The sequence below is a fragment of the Callionymus lyra genome, chromosome 2 (genome assembly GCF_982586985.1).
Source record: "Callionymus lyra chromosome 2, fCalLyr1.hap1.1, whole genome shotgun sequence".
Classification (NCBI taxonomy): domain Eukaryota; kingdom Metazoa; phylum Chordata; class Actinopteri; order Syngnathiformes; family Callionymidae; genus Callionymus; species Callionymus lyra.
In genome coordinates, this window is record NC_141819.1 from 35,678,905 (window position 1) to 35,699,362 (window position 20,458).

The 20,458-nt window shown below is 37.9% G+C and overlaps 1 protein-coding gene across 1 annotated transcript in view; it reads left to right on the forward strand.

The window, feature by feature from the left end:
- Nucleotides 1-9,837: 9,837 nt before the first annotated feature.
- nek7 (NIMA-related kinase 7) overlaps nucleotides 9,838-20,458 on the forward strand; it is a 67,686-nt gene continuing 57,065 nt past the window's right edge. Inside the window, exon 1 of the mRNA XM_087784872.1 lies at nucleotides 9,838-10,067. The gene's annotated coding sequence lies outside the window, so the exon portion shown is untranslated. The remainder of the gene's footprint in view (nucleotides 10,068-20,458) is intronic.

The following is a 20,458-nucleotide window of genomic DNA, read 5'->3' on the forward strand; positions in this document are numbered from 1 at the left end:
GGAGCTCAACACATGAAAGAAGAGATGGAGAGTCCAGGTCTGTTAGTTACAACACAAGCAGTAAAGAAGAAGAAGGCAAAAAAGGTTAAAAAAAAGTGTGACTCCTTCACTGATAGATAACAGTTTGATTTCTCAACCACAAACAAAGTTAAGATTAGATTCTTGTTTGTTCCCCTAGAAAAAGGGAGAGGTTGGAGGACAGCCTGGACAGATAAATAGTTCAATTCATGGCTTTTATATTAAGACAACCACCCACATTAGTGCCTCCTTATTGTTCCATTTTCTGATGTATGAAGGTTGTTTTGTGTCTTCATTATTCAGTCAAAAATGTTGCTTCTATTACAGCAAAGAAACTATTTTAAAACTTGTTTTGATTTGATCAACTTTTTTGCAGGATTAAATGAATAAGAGACACATGTTGTCTTACTAACAATATGGTCAAAACAACAAAAATGAGATACTTCATCAAAGAAAACTGTTTATATAAAACCACTTATTTTGGAAGCACCTTTTTTTTCGATTGTTTTATAAAGAATACCTTCATACATAGGCTGAATTAAAGAGATGGATAAGACAATCCCGTTGAGCAAAAATTAGTTTAGCCAGAAGACACTTTTTTAAAATTTTATTTTGCCCATTGTATGCTCTAAATGTATGCGTTCCGTATACACACCAAGGTCTTTTTCCTTTATTGAGGGCAATAAGGCAACAAAACATAGAAAAAAGACCAATCATTTTCTTTTTAATTTTTGGTGTCTCTCTTGAAAAAACAGTGATTCTCATTTATGCATTTGATATTAATTATGTGCCCTTGACACACACCAAGCCAACCTGGTCTTCTAGAGCATCGGCCCTAAACCTTTTTTGCACCATAGACTAGTTAAATGTAAGCATTTGGACATAAAGCTGAATCAGCAGAATTGCTTGAAGATGGATCTGTATCAGTGTTATTAGTTTTCAGGCTTATTTTTCATTGAGTAAATTTGACCGAAAAAAGCATCTTCAGATGTCAAGAGTCACAGGTGAATGCAGGGCCGGGTCTAGATGGGCATGTATGAGGGGGCAGCCACAAATCTTGAGGGGGCATTGTGCTGTTACTTACTTACTTACATGTAAGTTTGAGGGGGCACAACATTTATTTGAGGGGGCCAGGCCCCCTCTTGCCCCTGCCTAGACCCGGCCCTGGATGAATGTCACTTTGACGAAAATCTATTTTATTTTCTACAATACAACTGACAGTTAAAATCAATAGAACAGGAATTTTAGAAATCTTATTTTCTTTCTATCCAGTTGGTACTTCTCGGTGTCAGTGAGGTGAACTCGTTGTTTCTTTTGAAAAACTTCCCAATGTGATTTCTCCTGGTCTGTGGTTCTAATCTTAGAGATTTGAGCCGTCAGTGGTCGAAACAAGAATAGCTGCCTTACATGTTTTCACAGCGTTATTTACGCTAACGCTAACGTGGCCGAGGCTCTTTTGATGGAAACACACCTGGGACACGTCTCCATACGAGGCGCTATACTGTCTAGTTAATGTGAGCGCTACATGCCATGAAAAGAAGGTGTGTTGTGGGGAGAAGAAAAAAAAAAGGCAGGCGGTGAGAGCGGGAGAGAGAGGCTGAAGCCACATGGGGACCAGTAAACAGACTGGTGTTAAATTCCAACAATGTGGGAAACAGCAAACACTTGAGTCGGTCGAAGAGGAAACCTCAGTCACAGGGGGTGTGAGTGTGTGCAGTGTGGCGGCGGTTCTGCGTTCCCCAGGTCTGACGGAGGACGGTGGGCGGCTCGACACCGCAGAGCTACAGGAAGCTCCGGCTGAAGCGGAAACACAAACAAACACAGCCGGCCCTCACTTCTGGAAAGACTGGACAAGCTCGAGGCGCCGCGATGACAAGAATTCCGGTGGGTTGATGTGGAGCTGACGGTGACGGGAAGCTACTTATCGGTAGAATGTTTGTTGTGCAACTGCAACACTTCCATCAATGCTCTGGTTTCTCCTAGAGTCCTAGAAGAGATTGCGAGGTTTTCTACAAAATGATCCGTCAAATATGTGGTGATAAAATATCACGAAACACAGTCGAGCGTTGAGAGAGATCCCAAACTTTTCTATATATTGTTTCACATTTGACCTGTTCTTACAAGGACTCATTCCTACAAATTACAGTATATAGTGTAGATTTATTGATTGATTTTAGTGAAACTTAATATAAGCTTAAAATAAAATGTAATTATTAATGAAATTGTAGCGTTTGTGAGAAAATCAGTTAAGAAGAAACTAATTTACTCAACCATAATGAAGAAAAGTAAAACACCAATTTGAGGTCAAAATAAATTCACTTAAAATTATAAACATGACAAGACATGAAATACAGTTGTTTTCAAAAAATCCCATTCATCGGCAACTTAAAAGTTGAACTTCTTTATCGTCCATTTATTTCATTATTTAAATGCATAGACCTTCTTCTGTATTTTAAGTATATTTGCTCTTTTCCAAAACCTACATTTCATTTAAAAACTCACCTGTATTTGCATCTATTAAAATGTAATCGATTTCCTTGAGTCTCTATGTTTTGTTTTCAATAATTTTTCCATGCATTTTTTTAATGTACAATACCCTGGACCACCATTGACTCACCTTTAAATAAAAAGTGTTATTATTATGACTTCAGAGAGCACTTTTGGAAAATGAGAGTGTTCAACTTTGGTCTGGAAATATAAGGAATTATTACAATTATTATAAACAACAAATGTGCTTCATATGGAATTAAAATAATAAAATATTGGAAAAAGTGAAACAATCTTTCCATGCAACAGTTGTGAATGTGTGCAATTAAAGTTATACACTGTGACTTGTGGCCAGAATAGAATAAAAGGTTATTACAAAATGTAATAATTCCAATGTAATAAACAAGTAATATTTATATGTATATATATAAATATTACTTGTATACTTGTATATATATATATATATATATATATATACTTACAGTATATATATATACACACACAAAATTCCAAGATAGTAAAAAGTATTTATTTTGAGAAGCAAAAAATAAATAAAAAATAAAGTTTGAAAAAACAAGCTTACATTTCTGTAAAACATTTCTACAGGATCCGTTTTAAAGTTAAATTAGGATCTTAAAGGTCAAGGAGAAAACAGTCAACATTTGATCCCCGGGTGCCCAGGTCTGTTTTAAAGAATGTCAATTTTCCATCTTCACTATAACATTTGTCACTTGGATAAAACCTTGACGTGGACGAGTTGAAATGACTGACAGCTCAGCATCGGCATAGTAGCAACATCACAACATAGAGATGGGGAAAAAAAAACAATTCTGAATGAAGGTAGAAAACCACTTTCTCTGTCATTTCTTCTGTCAATACCCACAGGCATGTGTGCACAATTACGCATAGACACTGTAAAATGTAGTAAAGATAAAGTCGTGTGAAGGTGAAGGGATAGTACATTCATCTAACAATAAACTGAACTAAATATACAATTATTAGCTCATCATGACCTGAGAGAACATCATCAGCAAGTTTGTTTTTAATATGACATTTTTGTTAAGGAGAATTATCTCTGCCTACTATCCTCTCGCCACACAGACTGTGTGATATTTTTGTCAGAAGCCATACCACCTGATATTCAATCCAACGCCAGCGTAACAGTGTGTTGAGCCGCACGCCGACAGAATCCGAGATGTTTTTTTTTTTCGGGGGGCCACACGTGGTTTAGATGTCGTGTGTGTCTCCATCATCACAGCATTGTCACTCTACATGTGTTTGAAGCCCCGCCAGTTCCACCTCAGTACGCCTCGCTCGCTGCTAAGTGTGTGTTTAACCTCACACACACCGAGCGCCCAGACTCACGCGGCGACACACACGGGCGCACACACACGAGCGCACACACTCGGGCTGGTGTCACGGAGGTGACGGCGTGCATGAGACGCGAGTGAGGCCTGTTGACGAGAGACTGGCTTCCTGAGCGTTTGCCAGGATAAAACAGGCAAATACACTCTTTTTTTTTTGCATCTGCAGGTGCTCTCTCACCACAAGACGCGGATATGAAACGCGCATTATTCCGAGTGATCTAGACAGAAATAATCTGCCAGTTTTGTCCTTCACATTATCACAAACTATCTCTCCTGTGCCTCATTTGCCGCGTGCTCTCCGCACAAACACAAATTCTTCATCCCTCTGTTGTGCTGTTATTCTATATTTACACTTATTTATTATGTGACGGCTCACATCTACACAACCTTGAGAATGTAGCGATCAAGGCCGATAACAACGGGTTGCAATTGCTCTTTGATGACAAAACAACATTAATTAGCGAATGGAAATGGAAAACGCAGGCATCAGTTGCACGCCGCCTCGGAGTTCGCCCGGGTATACCAAGACACTGACAACATTTTTCATCGGCGGTTCCATCTGTAATCCTCGCTGCTCACTTCCTCTGATTGCCGAGCGTAACATAAACAGGAAGCTCGTCTGCATTGATCCGGCGTGCTCCCGCCTGTGACAGGTCATCTTTGTACTGGCGGAGTGTAACCTCTTAGTTCTTGCTAAACCTTCAGGAGGCACACGGCTCCTCTCCCCTCCATCTGCTGGGCCCTATGAAGTCTGCGCCGGATCACAGGAGCTTTGACTGCAGCTTCTGTCTCCGGCACGCCGCCGTCGCACCTCACCCCTGAGCCAGATCAACAACACAGAGGGAAATAAAAAAGACATGAGCGAAAACATCAACATTTCACTCTCTTTAAGTGTTTAAAATGTGTTTTCACCCTCTGGGTACACCATTTCTGCATATTTAGCAAAGGAACTCTCAGGTAGGATTTTCCAGCATGCTGCAGAAAACAATACAACGTTGTTGCCTGGACACATTTTAGCATTAAACACATTCCTGTGTGACCCTATCTTATAGATTAATTTCACCCAGCATTGGGTTATTTGCCTGTGGGCACTATAGCTCTAAAGTCAATGAAAATTCAGAGAAGTCAGAAAAATATTTTTGTTTGTAAGTTTGTAAGATTTCTTCAATAACATTAAATATAATATATATATTTACAAAAAAGATGTAGTATGAAAGAAAACTTTGGAAAAAAAAGTCCAAATTTTAAGCTGAATTACGATCTCATTCCGGGAAAACAGTCAACACCTGGCCCGGCCACACTTTTCCAGAGGTCAATTCCGGTTGAAATTTTCCATCTTTACTATAACATGTGTCACTTTGGGTTAGACCTCTGACTCACAGCTCAAGTGACTCACAAATTAATAATAAAAAAGGCGCATGAAAGGGAAAACAGCAGAAAAAACTCTTCAAAATAAAGAATAAAAATAGACAATAAAAAAAGAAATATCATAAAAGTTATATCTTTAATTAAAGTACGAGTGAATAACACATTTAAAATAAAAAAAAGCTAAGATTGCCTTTAAAACATATCTACCAGATCAGTTTAAATTAAAAGCATATTGCAAAGTAGAATCTACATTGAAAGCTCATAAAATGGTTTGAACATTGTAGTTTATATCCACACATGATGTAGGAACTGAGGCCAGAATCATGACAGCAACAAATCTGGTGGAGTTGAATCCAGCCTAGCTCGAAATAAATCGTGAAATGCTTAAAATCATGTTTAAAAAGTTAATTGTTAAAAATGTATTCAGTAACCTTTTTTACAGTAAAGTTTACGTATCTTTTACTGTTCATATAAATGTGCAGCGTGAAGTTCCACATGGGAACAATGAGTTTTTTATATCTTATAATGGTGATACAAGTACAAGAGGGAGACGACGAGACATAAAGAGGACAAGTGTGACCAATGGATGATCGAGGTAGGTAGAGGAAGATGCTAGAAGAGGCATAAAGAACACATATGGGATGTGGGAGGACACATCCCAAAATCGTATGTAGGAAAACTTTGAATTGTGTGTCAAAATCTATCCCAAAGAATGATGTAAAAATGTTTGTTATTATGAATTCACTGACTGTTTTTCAACCAACATCATCAAGACATAGAGCATGTAGACTATGATGCATAATTGTTTGTAACTCTGACACAAGGGTTGTCACTAAAATGATGCTGGTGGATTATTTCATGAAAGTAAAAATCATTTAACATCATTAATTTACTGCTCTTAACAAAGGTTTGAGCAGAGATTTCAAGCTGCCTCCTCATTTTAAGAGTGAAGGCTCAATAACCAAGTAGCTTATAGTTGCATTGACGTGAACATAATTTGACACAAATCCTAGAAATCAGGCTGCAAAAACTACATTTTTAAGTATTACTTTTTGTAAAAAAGATATTATCAAACTTAATCATGAGCTCTACCAGCTTCACTATACAAGTCTAGAAAGATATATAAATATATTAAAACAAACAAGAAAAACGTATTGTAAATTTTTCATGTTTTAATACAAGAAGAAGAAGAATAAGTTTATTTCTTCTTAGTTTACTCTGCTCCTTTTAAATGTATGTATATTTATACTGTGCATTCTATTTGAACACTCACTTTACCCACGACAATAAATGCTTTGAATGACTTTTTGCAAGCACTTCATGTGTCAAAACATTTTTCTGGACTTGTCGGGTTAATGTGAATCGTATTTAATCTTTAATTAAACAACCCTTAAATACTTAGATTTCAGTTGTTTCATGATGTAGAAAAAGTGAAGTTAAGTCTACAGAGTTGACAATGAATCTCTAAAAACTCTAAAAAAAAAGAGTAAAATATTAGCATGAAAACGTAAACACTTAAATTGAGTTTCAGCTCATCTTAAGTTTAAAAATAAATAAATTAACAGAATTATTATTTTTATTTTCTACTCAATCTTGATTTGATTAAAGATGCATCATATATTCAGGAAACCTGCTTCTGAGATTAGAGTTCGGTTTCCTCAGGTCGACCCAAGTGTAAAAGCAGTTCTACTGTGAAATGTCCTTCTTGCAAGAAAACCAGTTAATTCCGCATCACAAGTCTGTACCGACCTCTTCAACCTTGTTACCTGCAAGCGACACCAAGAAGTTTCCAGACTACAGTCGGAAACGACGATTCTCACTGTTAAATAACCAATATAAACAAAAAGAACACAAAAACTTTTCTATTGGTTTAAAGCGCCGGATCAGTGCCGGAGCCACTTTTGAAACAATGGAAATTCAACGCTATTATTAACAGTTTTCCAGCGAGCAGACGCGGCGGCGGCGGCGGCGTGTATGTTGAACTAGAGGATCTCCGGGTGCAGCTTTGCTAGCGGGCTGATGCATTACGTTTCATCCATCCATCTAATTATTCCCTCAGAAACCTGAAATTTGAAGATACAAAAGACCGTCCCTATCTGTCACTGAGCGCCATTGATCTTATTGAAAGAAAATGTGGGTGTAGAGGAAACCCAATATAACTCGTGCCATTAAATTCCACACAGCATTATTCACACAAAGAATTGACAGATTTCTCCGAGACGTTTCTTTTAATCTTCCACTGTTGTTGGAGAAAAAAGAGGGGGGGAAATCCTACACTCCAGGCATCTCTTGCTTTTCCATATTTGCAGTGAGGTTAACAAAAAAGCTGATTGAAGTCAGGAGAGAAAAAACAGCTAACTTGTTGATTATTAACAACGGGGATGGGAAGACAGATGTGTTTGGTGTGTATCAGGAGTGTTTGAATTGTCAGTCGGGAAGCGGCGGAGAAGCTTTTATCAAAGAAGTGTAAGCTGATCAATTCCAGATGCTCTCACTGTCCAAGCGTCTCGATCTGCTGTACCATTTTTGTCAATAAATTCTCCTGATATTTCCAATTACAGACTGTGTGGGCGTCGTGGGATGCACGGTTGTGTTGAGATGATGGTGGAGCAGTGTGTGTAGACACACAGAAATGAGTGTTTTCAGCCCGTCTCTATCGATTGATTATTAATTGTTATTGCACAAATGGTGTTGTACGCAAGTGTTTCATCGGTTAATTTGTTAATTCATGTGCAAATGTGTCAGAAGAAAATAAGTGGTACACTGCGTGAACCCAGTGCAGGAAAATAAAACTGGGATTTAAATACACATAATTTTTTAAAATACAGTATGTATTTTTTTAACTAAATAAATAAAAGCCCTAAATACCCCAAAGTAATAATTCAAAATATACAATAGGTTAAATGTAAATCAGGGAACAAGTACAAATAGATGAATAAACTTAAACTAAAAATAAAATATAAGTTGTTTTATAAAATTACATTGGTTAGGATTTTCAAGGATTTATTATTGTCATTTTGTTCACATATGACAAAGAACAATAATGATCATAGTCTTGATAACATTACAATATTCATGAACCTGCCTGTGGGAAGTAAAAATATCATTAATATTACTAAGACAAAATGTCGACACAGCAGCTTTGCCAACACCATTCAATGAAAAAGAAACATCTATGTATGACTTCTTTTTTTTTTAAATACACATTTTGGAAAAATTAAAAGCAGCACCTTTTTTGTACTTTCAGGGACCGATGTTCAGGTCGAAAAAAGTAGAAATACAATAGCATTAGTTGCAAAAAAACTATAATTAAGTGCATGGGAAAAAAACATCTCACCATAACACTGAAACAGCAATATCTCTGGACTGGTGACAACAACATGTTTTTGTATTTGCATCTATGTATATTTAGTAAGTAAGTAAGTAAGTAATTTATATTTATAGAGCGCTTTTCCAGACCAGGGTCACAAAGCGCGTTAACAATCAAAACAATACTCAATAAAATATATACTTTAAAGGTCAAGATAACACCAAGGACATCACAGGAGTCCCAGAAAATCAAGGAAAATCCTGCATGAATACAAATGTCTTCAGATTTTTGTCGATGATCATGGTGTTCTGTAGCTTTTAGAGACTTTGTGCCACTGTGTTGGCATGTTTGTGTTTAAGCATTATTTATATGGAATGAGAAAGAAAAACCTGTCGGGAGTCACTAGTCACATGCTGAAAATAAAACACCTTTCAGACAGTAATCATTAGTAAAACACAAATGATATCGGTTCTTTTCTTTTCCAGTTACAAATGTGAGCGGTGTGTAAGGGACCGGTAGCAGTACATACAACAGTTAAAGAATACTTGAATTACTAAATTACTTTTTACAATAATACCGGTACCAGAGGAGAGAAATCCTTCCAGACTGTTGCTCCTTAGCTTTGGAATGATCTTCCTCTTCCTCTGTGTTTGATGATCTACGGACTCATTCAAGAAACATCTTAAGGCATTTTTATTTGTGCAGGATTTTCCATGATTTTCTGGAAATCCTGTTGTGTTATCAGTTTTATCTTGATCTTTAAAGTATATATTTTATTGAATATTGTTTTGATTGTTTAAGCGCTTTGTGACCCTGGTCTGGAAAAGCGCTATATAAATAAAAAATACTTTCTCACTTACTTACTTACATCTTGTAAAAAAAAAAAGGAAAAAAGGAATGATATCGATCAAACTTTATAAATCTCTTTGGTATATTGCGTTGCGAGATTGGGGAAGAGGATATTATAGAATAACTTGTGGTTGGATAGGTTCAACACTACACTGTCATCTCAGCGGCCTGGATCGAACCCTGAGAAAATCCTGAGTAATTATATCCTTGGCGGAGGTATGAGCGTCCCCAGTGCTTTTCTCATGAAACTAGACCTCATGAGTGACATGTTCAACTATTTAATACGATTCAAACCTCGCACTTGTGTCGATTATTACTTCTTTCCAAGCAACAAGTCCACACTTGATGAGCTTGTTTTCCACAGAAGGAGGTGGAGGGTGAACTAGGAGGGAGTCGCACCGTTGAATCTCGCGGTATTTGACATGTGTCCGGGAACTGTCTCTTGTTTACATGACGGGCTCCCGGGTCAGCAGCACCGCAGTGGTGATGGTGTAGGGGCCGCTGCTCTCTCTCTGAACACACGTCCCACAGCAGCTCTGCATCCAGACAGCTCTCTCGGGCGAGACAGACCCATCCGTCGGACTCTTAGAAGCTCTTTCGAAGGGGTTAAGAGCAGCGAGGCCGGCGCCATTAACCCAGAAGGAGGAATAGCTTAGCAACACTTCCTGGTAAGTGCTAAGCAACAGTTGCCCGTGAACTTGAGAAAGTTCACTGAAGGTACCGAATGACTTTTTTTAAACCATTTAAACCACGCGTTCTCCTGTACTAGAATGTTTAACACACTCTTGTCTCGAACTACTACGCGAGGCTATATTACTGTTTTTTAGTTAGTTATTTAAAGTTAGCAAGCTAGCGTTTCCATTAGCATGTAGCAACTTTCACTAGTACAGTAGACGTGTGACTCCCGTCATGACGCCACTATTAATGTTCACTGGATCAAACTAAACCTCTTAACTTCCCTGAAAACTTTGGTTTTTAATCTCGATTTAGCCACGTCAATGCCATCTAAGAAGCTGGTGTTTCAACACTGCCACGCATTTATTTCACAAGACAATGATGAGTTGTTTTAGCAGCCAGGTTTTTTTTGTTCATGTTCTCTCATGTTGTGTTATTTTAGTGTGGGAACATTGCTGAAGAAATGAAGAAAAAGCAAGATTAATAATCATTCGTTATCTTAAAACTGCTAGAGTGACAGCAATACAATCCAATAAAAAAAAGGTTTTAAATAGTTATTGGAATGAAACACTGCTATCATTATGTGAATTCAAATTTCACTCGTTTTCTATTTGCTCTCATTGTAACTGAAGATTAGGAGAATTTTAGATCGTGTGTTTTTGGGGGCAGAAATGTATGTTCACGTGAAAGTAGGGTCTTTGTGCAAAATATTATACTACAAATACTAAATACTTCCATACTGCTTATCTGTAATGTCCCTGTTTATCAAAGCCCTGACATGAGATTGTTGATCCAAATATATATATTTGTACTTGTTCATGCCCATTGTGTCAGGGTTAATCTCGCACTGACACTAGCATAGCCGAACACAGAGACACAGGGAACCTTACATATAAACTTCCTTCCTGTCAGGCTCAAATGAATACTGTGACATACACCTGACAGAAGTTAATCCTTGCATGTTAAAAACACAAATTCTCCCCCGTCTGAAATCTCAGCAAACTAGAGGTTATTATGATGTAATCATGGGCATCACTCCTCCTCCAGCCAGCTGTAATCATGCTTTGCTTTGTTTATACAACAAGTCCATAGGAGACTGACAAACCTCAATGTTTGTCCAATCACGACATAGTGGGCTTTCAGTGGGCGAGGCTCAAGCAACTTTTCTAATGTTAATATTTCAATGAAAAGACAGTTTTGTACAAACAGTCATCTAAGATCAATTAAGAGACACTTAAATCAACACATTAGTTGCTCTTTAATTCCTCTTTTTAAATGGATTTGTCTGGTATTTTTAAAGGCCCTGCTTTTTGTCCGACCACACCTACTACTATTATCATATGTAATTGTGTAGCAATTTTTAATGTACCAATGTACTGATAAGGCGATAATCTGGCCTACCATGTTCATCATCTTAAAAAAAAAGTGTCGAGTCACACCATATACAAGCATCATGGAAGCATGAACTTCACTTCAAACACAAGACATAGAAGTACAAATTGAAAACTTTACAGAACGTGACACTGATTTTTCCGATATATCGTTAGTTTGCACCTTAGTTTGGAAGAGAATGATGTGATTTTTAAGATTATTACTACACTTATCCTGTGATGGTTTAGTCCAATATATTTCTAGCCAATTACAAACCGTATCAAATGTTTAATTTATTATTTAACATACATAAAAGTGACTTTTAAAAAAACCTTTAGCAGGTTTAAAAACCTGCAATTAGTTTCTTTACAAGTGTAGTGGTATGAGAGAATGATAATTCAATGATAATTTCAATTGTAGAAGACAAAATCTAAACTACAGTACATTTCAATTATTCCTTAGTTTGTTTGAAAATGGAACATGTTTGCAGACAAAAAAACAAAGTAATTTCTGAAATGAATAAATGTATAAGAATATTTTTAGCGGCTCTGTACATTCAGATATTTCATTGCACGTATTATGGTGTTGTATTACATGACTGTAATCACGATGAACTGATAAATGTATATATTTATATTACAATATATTACATATATGATATATTTGATTTGCTGTTATCTCGGGACATCAGTTTTAATTATTTGATTAAATGTGTAATAAACTGTGTTATATTACCTTGTTTCAAACAGCCTTACGTTTTCTGTCAACTTTTTAAAGATTTAATCGATGATGATGTTGACAAGGGCTAACATGAGAATTTTATTACTGTTATCTTGTTTTTTATTACTCTTTTTGCTCCCAGCAATTATCAATCTAATGAGATTATGTCTGTGATAAGCTCTACAACCCTCAAACTAGTTCAAACACAAAACAGGACACATCCCAGGTAGATTATGATCTCAAATATGAATCATCAATGAATACCCAACAGGTTTCTGGCAGCGTTTCAGCATTGTTTAAGCGGTCACGAATACATGGTAAACGTTCACTCCTGCCATGTTGCTGTCACCAACAATTAAAGCCAAATATTTCAGGCGTTACATTATCACGTTTGGCTCAGCGGCAGAGAGATGATTCAGATGAGAGTTTGAGGGAGCTGACATACCTTGTTGACCCAATTATTACTCACTTCTCTGTTGCCGCAATCGATGATTGTCAAAGACAAAAGGCGTGAGTCTGCCAGCGTCATCGGGTGATGGGAGACCAACACCGGCTGGCTTTGTGAAGTTGACTATCAAGGAATGTGTCATGAACCGCGTGATCAGCAAATGGCTGCCAAATGTTTGCATCAGTCTCCGTGGTTAGGGATTTCTGCCAGTATATAACGCTTTGAATTTCCGATGAATAAAGGTGAGACATTTTGACAGGCTTTTGGCAAGAAGTGATTATTTTGCTCGTATTTAATTTCAGTGAGAACAGACTGACGAGGGAGTGCATGTAGCTTGCTCTGTCACTTTTTCAGATGGTTTAACTGATCTTTTTATTGAAGGGCAACCAGCCCGGACAAAACAATCTATGAAAATGGAAGCAACAATTATTTTTGAAAACGTCCCTTTTTTGTGGCCTTCATTTTCATCATTGTGTACCTCGAAGGGTCATTGACAAATTTAGGATGGAGCTTTTCTCTTTGGTAAATTAATATTTTGTAGCAGATACTACAATTGCACCAACTAAATCTATCTTTGACTATAGCAAGAGGTTCAGTTAATGATCTTTGACTTGACACTCGAAACTTAAACAAATGTAATTGTGCTAATATTATTTCCAATATTGGAAAGTTAACATTTCATTTGTACTTTGAGTGGATGTTTTTTGCCAGATTGGACATGAAAGGAAACACATTTGCATTGATTTAGTTTAAGACATTCTGTTTCTTCTCCCACTGGTCAATGTGGGCAATTCTTGGACACCCAAAGCAGTTATTTAGCGGAGGAAAAAAAAATCACTTTCCTGTGAGAGTTTCCTGATTTTAGCCCTGAAGCCGGCCGCGCTTCTGGCTTGAAGATCAGATGAGACATTTGTCATCTGACCACTTGAACAGTCATTTTGCCTCAGGGTTTTCACTGAGAACAACAAAAAAAGGAAAACAGCTTCTTTTTTTTTCTATCGCGAAGCATATTTGAAGGAAAATGCTTCCTTGGGCGATTTTTGAGCTACATTTAACACTGTCTTTTGCATGATGTCAAAGACCTTGGCCAAGTGATGTGCTGAAAGGATTCTGGCAAAGGTAGCAGATCACAACACAGGGCTTGGGCATCTTTGCCATAATGTTTTTCCATTCTGTTGTAAAATGATCAAATAGTAAAAGTCTGAAAAGAAAATGTAATACTTGAGCCGAACAGTAATATCTGCCTAAGCTCGGTTCAGTAAGAGTTTAAGATGAAGGTCCTTGGCAGTGAGAGCAGGCGGTTCAAGCAGCTAGTTTCACTCCCCTCAAACTGCCGTCCTGTCAATATTTTTCATATCCATCCCTCTTCCATCTTATGAAGGGTCACTGGTGTTTCAAGCATTCATATATCCTTAAAGAATGCCCTGCGGCTTCTTGTGTCACGTGAAAGATCTCAATTTCACTGTGGCATTGATGCCTTTTCTCATCGGGCTCGAAAGTGCTTTGGGGGAAACAGACTTGAAAGACATGCAAACACAAAAATTACTGACCTAGGACCCTGTTCAGAGTTTATGAAAAGCTCCCGGTGCTCCTGGGTCAGGGTAAGCCATGAAGAAATCTCAGTGATCCATCTCGACTCCAAAGCTATTTTCAAAGAATTCATTTATCTTGTTGTTTTTTATCTTGGTTTATGTAAGATATATGTAGCTTGGATTTAAGTCATGTTTTGACTATCAACAAACTGGCGTTACAGTTGAAAACATTTTGATAGTGTTAGAAAATATTTATTTAGGATTATTTATGTGCTGTTAAATTGTAAAGTGCAATTTCTTTTTTTTTTCTTTTTTTTTTTTTATAACTTGACCACCATGGTTCTCTATATCGCTAACTAGATAACACAAGAGTTTTAAAAAAATACTAAACTTTTTGAAAATACTACCATTGAACAGGCTTCAGAAAGGTAGGTGATGGGACAAAGAATAGATACAATTTAGATTTTTATTCTGGATTAACACCTGGATCCAACATTAGTCTTTCAGAGAAGCTGAAAAGGTTTATGAAACGCATTGTATAGTGAAGTTCACAACACAAATTCTATGCGTCAGTCTTGCTAAAAAGTGTTGTTTTCTATTAATGTCTACTAATGTTGTTTAATGCTTGATTAAAAGAAGATGGCGAGAAGCTTGTCAACTCAGAAACTTGGATGTTCATTGAGACGCCATATGAATGCAGCAGAGTTCCAGTATGCTACAATTATATTCTCATTGGGTGAAAATCCCATCATTGGTGGAAATTAGCTCTGAGACTTTTTATATTCTATATTTTAAGCCTCTAAAACCATTTACCCTCTCCCCCTACCTTTGGAAACATTTCAGATTTCACAGTTGTAAATGGTAGTAGTTAGAAGACACATAATAGAATTGTATGGCTACAAAAACAAATTCATAATTTTAAGCACAAAAACACTACACTTATGGTGCGTTTGCTGAGCCAATCGGTTCCCAATATACTTAACAATATACCTTTAGAATGGCTCATCAATTTATTCAAAAATACCATAATAATACCTGTATAATGTGTATAAAAATACCTTACCCAATCCCACACTTGCAACTTCAGCACTTTTGTTTTATGACGTAAAACCCCCCAGCCCTAATAGGAAGTAAGAAACACACATTAGGATTGTGTGCACCTAAAATTTGATGACTCCAAATATTATTGCTGACACTGTAAATCCAAATGCTGGGATCTAGTGGACGTTCTGGGCTCCAACAGAGTATTAACTGTTCCTGGTTTTCAACAATTTGGATTATTGTAGATTATTGTAACTTCCAATAACGAGGCACATTTTGTTCTACTGTGTGACTGAAGTTTTCCTTCTAACCATGTCTCTTAACGGGTGGCATTTTGGGGTCTTGTACACAAACCAAAATATTATGTTGCAACACGGTACCTATAACTTATTACATATTGTCAGTAAACACTATGAAGCCTCATGGAATAATACCACAGAGCCATGTGGAGTAATACTACGGAGCAGCTAATATGTTTTTTATCATTCATTCTAAAGCATTTTCAGAGATTTCAAGGGTCGTGTATCACATAAAATCAGTTGGAGTTCAGAGGATTATAAGGCGCACTTTCTATTTTAAACAAATTGAAGAATTTAAAGTTAGTCTTATAGACGGTACATTTAAAAACCTAAATCAGAATATTCATATTTTCAGTGAGTGCTGTGCGTGTGGAGGCAGGGGTGTCTCGCTGACCCCGCCCTTCATCCTTGTGATTCAGCCCTGAATCACACAGCCTTCCTCTGTGTCCCTGGTTTCTGGATTTTGTCCTGGAGCTTTGAGAATGTGGTCATAGGCCCCGGGCATGAAGATTGAAGATGACTCATAATGAGAAGCCCCCTCGCCCCTTTGCCCCCCGCAGCCCAACGTCACCCCTCTAGCCCATTCGCTAATGCGTCTTTTTTTACAACCTGATTTTTCTCGGGCTCCATCTACTTTCAGAGCTTTCTTCTGCACTCTATCAGTCGCCATAGGTCCTACCATTTTTGCTTTTACCCTCCTCTCCTGGGGGTCCTCCACACCAGCAGCCTCCTCCCTGCCCAGGCTGGCCCTCAGTCAATGGGAGGCCAGCAGCCCGACTCCCCCTGAGCAGCAGGAAGCTGCAGCAGCAGGGGTTATGCCTGTGTGGCGCTGCCGGCTGTCTCTGTCAGAAGTCCTGCCAAGCCAAGGATGAGAGACCTCTGCCAGTGCGGGATTGAGCTACCAAAAGAAAATATTTTACAGATGTCTGAAGGCGGACATCGAGAGTTAGCGGCAGCTTTCTTAGCTTGTATTATTTATGATCGAAACAAAGGGAGGAGAAAAAAAAGTTACGACGTAGCTCTCCGTTCAGGATGTAGGTACGAAGGAGGGGAAGGGGAAATTGACAGATTTTTAGTAATGCGTCGGCTCGTAAATAGTAGACAATCCAAAGCTATTTTACTGTAAGAGCTTGGCTGGATGCCTGACGAGTGCTGGCTTGACTGTTTAACAGTGAATATTTAACATCACGCCACACTGCAGGGCTTTCCTGTAAACACCAGTCAGCAAGAGGCAGAAGCCGGTGTGCAGCCATGCTGCTGTTGCAAAACACACCTAAAGACAACACCGCAGCAGGAATCTTTAAGTTGTGATTCTGGGGGAAAAAAGGCAGATGGCATGGGCTGGTGGTGACGCACTGTACAGAGAAAAAAAACACTGATGAAAGCAGCTCCCGCTCACTTTGAACAGTGAGTCTGTCATGGTTGGTGTCTGCTGCGTGGCTCCGGGGTCAAACTGTGATACGCAACTCCTGGAATTTCTCTCTTTTTAAGTTTTTCCATGTTCAAATCGACCGAAGGGGGAAACGTTGGGGGGGCGGGAAAAGGAAGTCTCATTAATATTAATATCCTAATGTGTGAAGGAGGCAGGGAAGACCTCTGGTTTAGCTGCTTTTTATCGCCTGTTGTGGAGCTTTTTCTGGCTCTTTTTACTGATCTTTATACTACTCTGAATATGCACCGAGGGGCATTTTCATTTTGTGAGGAGGGATACGAAATTTTAAAAAGCAGCTAAAATGATGGATCTGAACATGTTATATATATTTTTTTAATTTAGTTGAACTTGAATGTTAAAAGTTATAATTTTGGCTGTGCTGATTATTGTGATTAGTTCAGCCTCTGGTAAAATACTAATTTCCTTGTTTGGTAGTGAAGATGACTAATAATAATTTGTGTGTCTTCACAATGAATCCATATCATTGTTGTTATTTCTTCCTATGTTTTTTCTCCCAGATTCAACATGTATACCAAGGCTTCTTTCATTAATATCATGTAATGTTTGTTTGCCTCCATGACCCCAAGCAGGCAATTATCGGACAATAATGACTTAAAGAGTCAGCGACTATAAAACATCTGCCACAATATAATCTGGTATTAGAAAAATAAATAGTTTTGTACACACTTATTACCTCTCCCAAGTAGGTTAAGTTTTTGTCAGCGTTTTACCATCTGTTTCTCTGTTGGCAGTCTAACTCGGTTCTTTTTCAAGAAATGTTCATAATAGGATGAGGAACAAATGATTAATGTTTCCCGGTGTTGGGGAATTGCATGTGTATCCAAGATTGACTTGTCATTGACTTGGCTATTAACCTCTATAGCTCATAGATCTGTACTTTTTTTAATTTGTCACATCTTTTGTGACAGTGGTAAAAAAAACTGGCTGGACATCGTTTTATGGTTTCTAGAGAACACTGCACATGCTAATAATGCTGTTGGTCATCTTCACATTAACTTCTTGTATGCTATGCTTTAGACTTTTTCGCCTTTAGCCATCAAAAATCGAACGTGTGATACTCGCGACCAAAAGCAGCCAATGGTGCGAAGAAATGTTTTCCTCATGAAATATACCACTAATGCAAATCTCTTAGAAGAGCATGGGGAAAAGCAGGGCCCCGAGCTCTAGAATGCAGTGTGCCATTAAAATAGGATTGACTTCTATTTTATCCTTGTCGCAAAGGGATCATTTGTGAAGGAAATGGGGTATAAAAGTGCAGTGCTTCTGATGAATTTACAAAATAAAGCAGTTTTTGCAGACATTAAATCACTCTTCACTAGTAATGACACACTTCATGAGGAGTCTACTCGTTTTATTTGACACCGTAGATCAAGGCGGATTAATTTTGGATGTCCAAAGTCCCAACTCCAATTCTGTGTCACGCTTTACAGGTTTTCAGGAGTACATGGCCTTTAAGAACGTGTCATTAAAAAAAAAAAATCCAGCCATCAAATATCAGCTGTCTTAATTGACAGCAGGGTGATACGATTACATCTTTTAGCGTGCCACCTCAATCGGTGGACATTATGAGTCAGAAAGCAGCCAATTGGTTAATTTTAGAGTTATTACTCTACTAGTTATTATCTACAATCAGATAGACCTACACGAACATTTATTTTGTGGTCGTGTAGTGTCGGTCAGGTTTTTTATGTACTTGTATTAACAGAATAAAATACCAAAGTCAAAGCAAAACGGCAGAAAATGCTATGCTTACAGCAATATTATGTCTCTTGAATTGTAAATTATTGGATATTGTTTTAATAAGTTGTGAAATACGCTAAATCCTTTGCCTTTCTGACGATGTAATTGGTTACATTTTCTCCCCCCAAAGCACTTTTGCTGATATTGGTAATGTTGTATTTAAAATGGCTACCTTTATAAGAGTGTGACTATTTAGCAGTTAAGGTTGTTGTAGTATTTAAAGACTAATCTAATAATACCTTTCTCATAAATCTGTAATTGTTAGCTCTACTAATTGGAGTTTGGTCAAATGTAGGTGATTTGTTGACTTGAACAGTCCAGACTATGTGTGAGGGATGGAAGAACAGGTCTGACATCTTTCCTGAACTGAGAAGGGAAATCCCTGCGGGCGCTGAATAGCGAACAGGAATACGGGAGCGAGGATGGAGAGAAGTGCGACCCCTTAGGGGCAATGCTATTCTCTGATCGTGGGTTCCTCACACACACTCGCACACATCCTGGGCTGCTGTGTCGGTGTGCTGGGTGATGCACTCATGCAAAGAAGGATGAGCGCCCGAGGAATAAAAATAAACGTTGGAGTTTTTACAGATGCCTTTTTTTTTTGTGTGTTTACGTGAAGAAATTGTGAAAACCTTTCGAACGCCTGTATCAATGTTATATCGTCTTTGGTAACTATTCTGATGCGGTTTGTTGGCTTCAGCTAATCACAGCTATTTAAATTAGTTGTAAAACAGCAACAGTGTAATAAACCCTGCTGGTTTCCTAGCGGTGTCTACACTCTGAGATCAGCAGCTTTGGTTGAGCACTCGTGCTCGTGGACAGCTGGAAGAAGCAGGGGGACACTGGGAGGATGAAGCTCTTTTCCTGTCTACCACCTGCCCTTAAGTTGAATCCACAAACTGTCAAGTGTTTCATTTGTGCGAGTGTTGTTTCATGCTGCTTTGACATCAAGCCCGAGGAAATTTAGAAACATTTTCTCTATAGCATGTCATTTTTACTGATGGTGAATGCTGCGCTACTGAGAAGGTGCTTTGTTTGAAGGCCGATCCCTGCACATTTGCACCACTCTGTCATAGTGGAGCTGCACTCATGCTTTCATTTAACCCCTTTTAGGCTGGAATTTTGGATGAAGTTCTGTTGTGTCCACGAGCAGAGCAGCAGACTTTTTTTTTAGTCTAGGGGTGTGTATTGGAAAGAATGTGGTGTTGCAATACGTCATGATACAGGATACAATTTAGGGCTGAACCAGTATTGAAAATATTTCTTTGCGCTTATTTTCCTGAATATTATTTTTTTTCAATGTCTCTTCACATCTCGTCACGTACAAACCCTCCAATATATGTTTTTTTTTTTACCTACTTTATATTTCCATGCAACAGTCTAATAAAATACAAAAAACTATCTTGAATGAATGAAAAGTTTTTATTCATAATTATATTATTTTGATGTATAACGATTATGGTCGACCCCATTGCGCCACAATTTTATTTTTTATGCAATGATAGAAAAACACAAATGTATTTGAGGATCTGTTATGTTAGTTTATATCCTTAACTGTTTGAAAAACAAAAGTGTTGATCTCTTTTTACTTGTCAATCGTTCAGTGAAACCACCTCCAAATCTTTTCAACTTGGAGTAGATACAAGCTCCATACTTGGAGTTAGCATTCCATAAGTTTTCTGATGATAACAATGATGTAAGACTTGGAAGCGCTGATTTCCGAGAATGGTTTAACGTCTCAAAGTATTCTCTGGGTAGAGGTGCAGGTAACGATTAACAA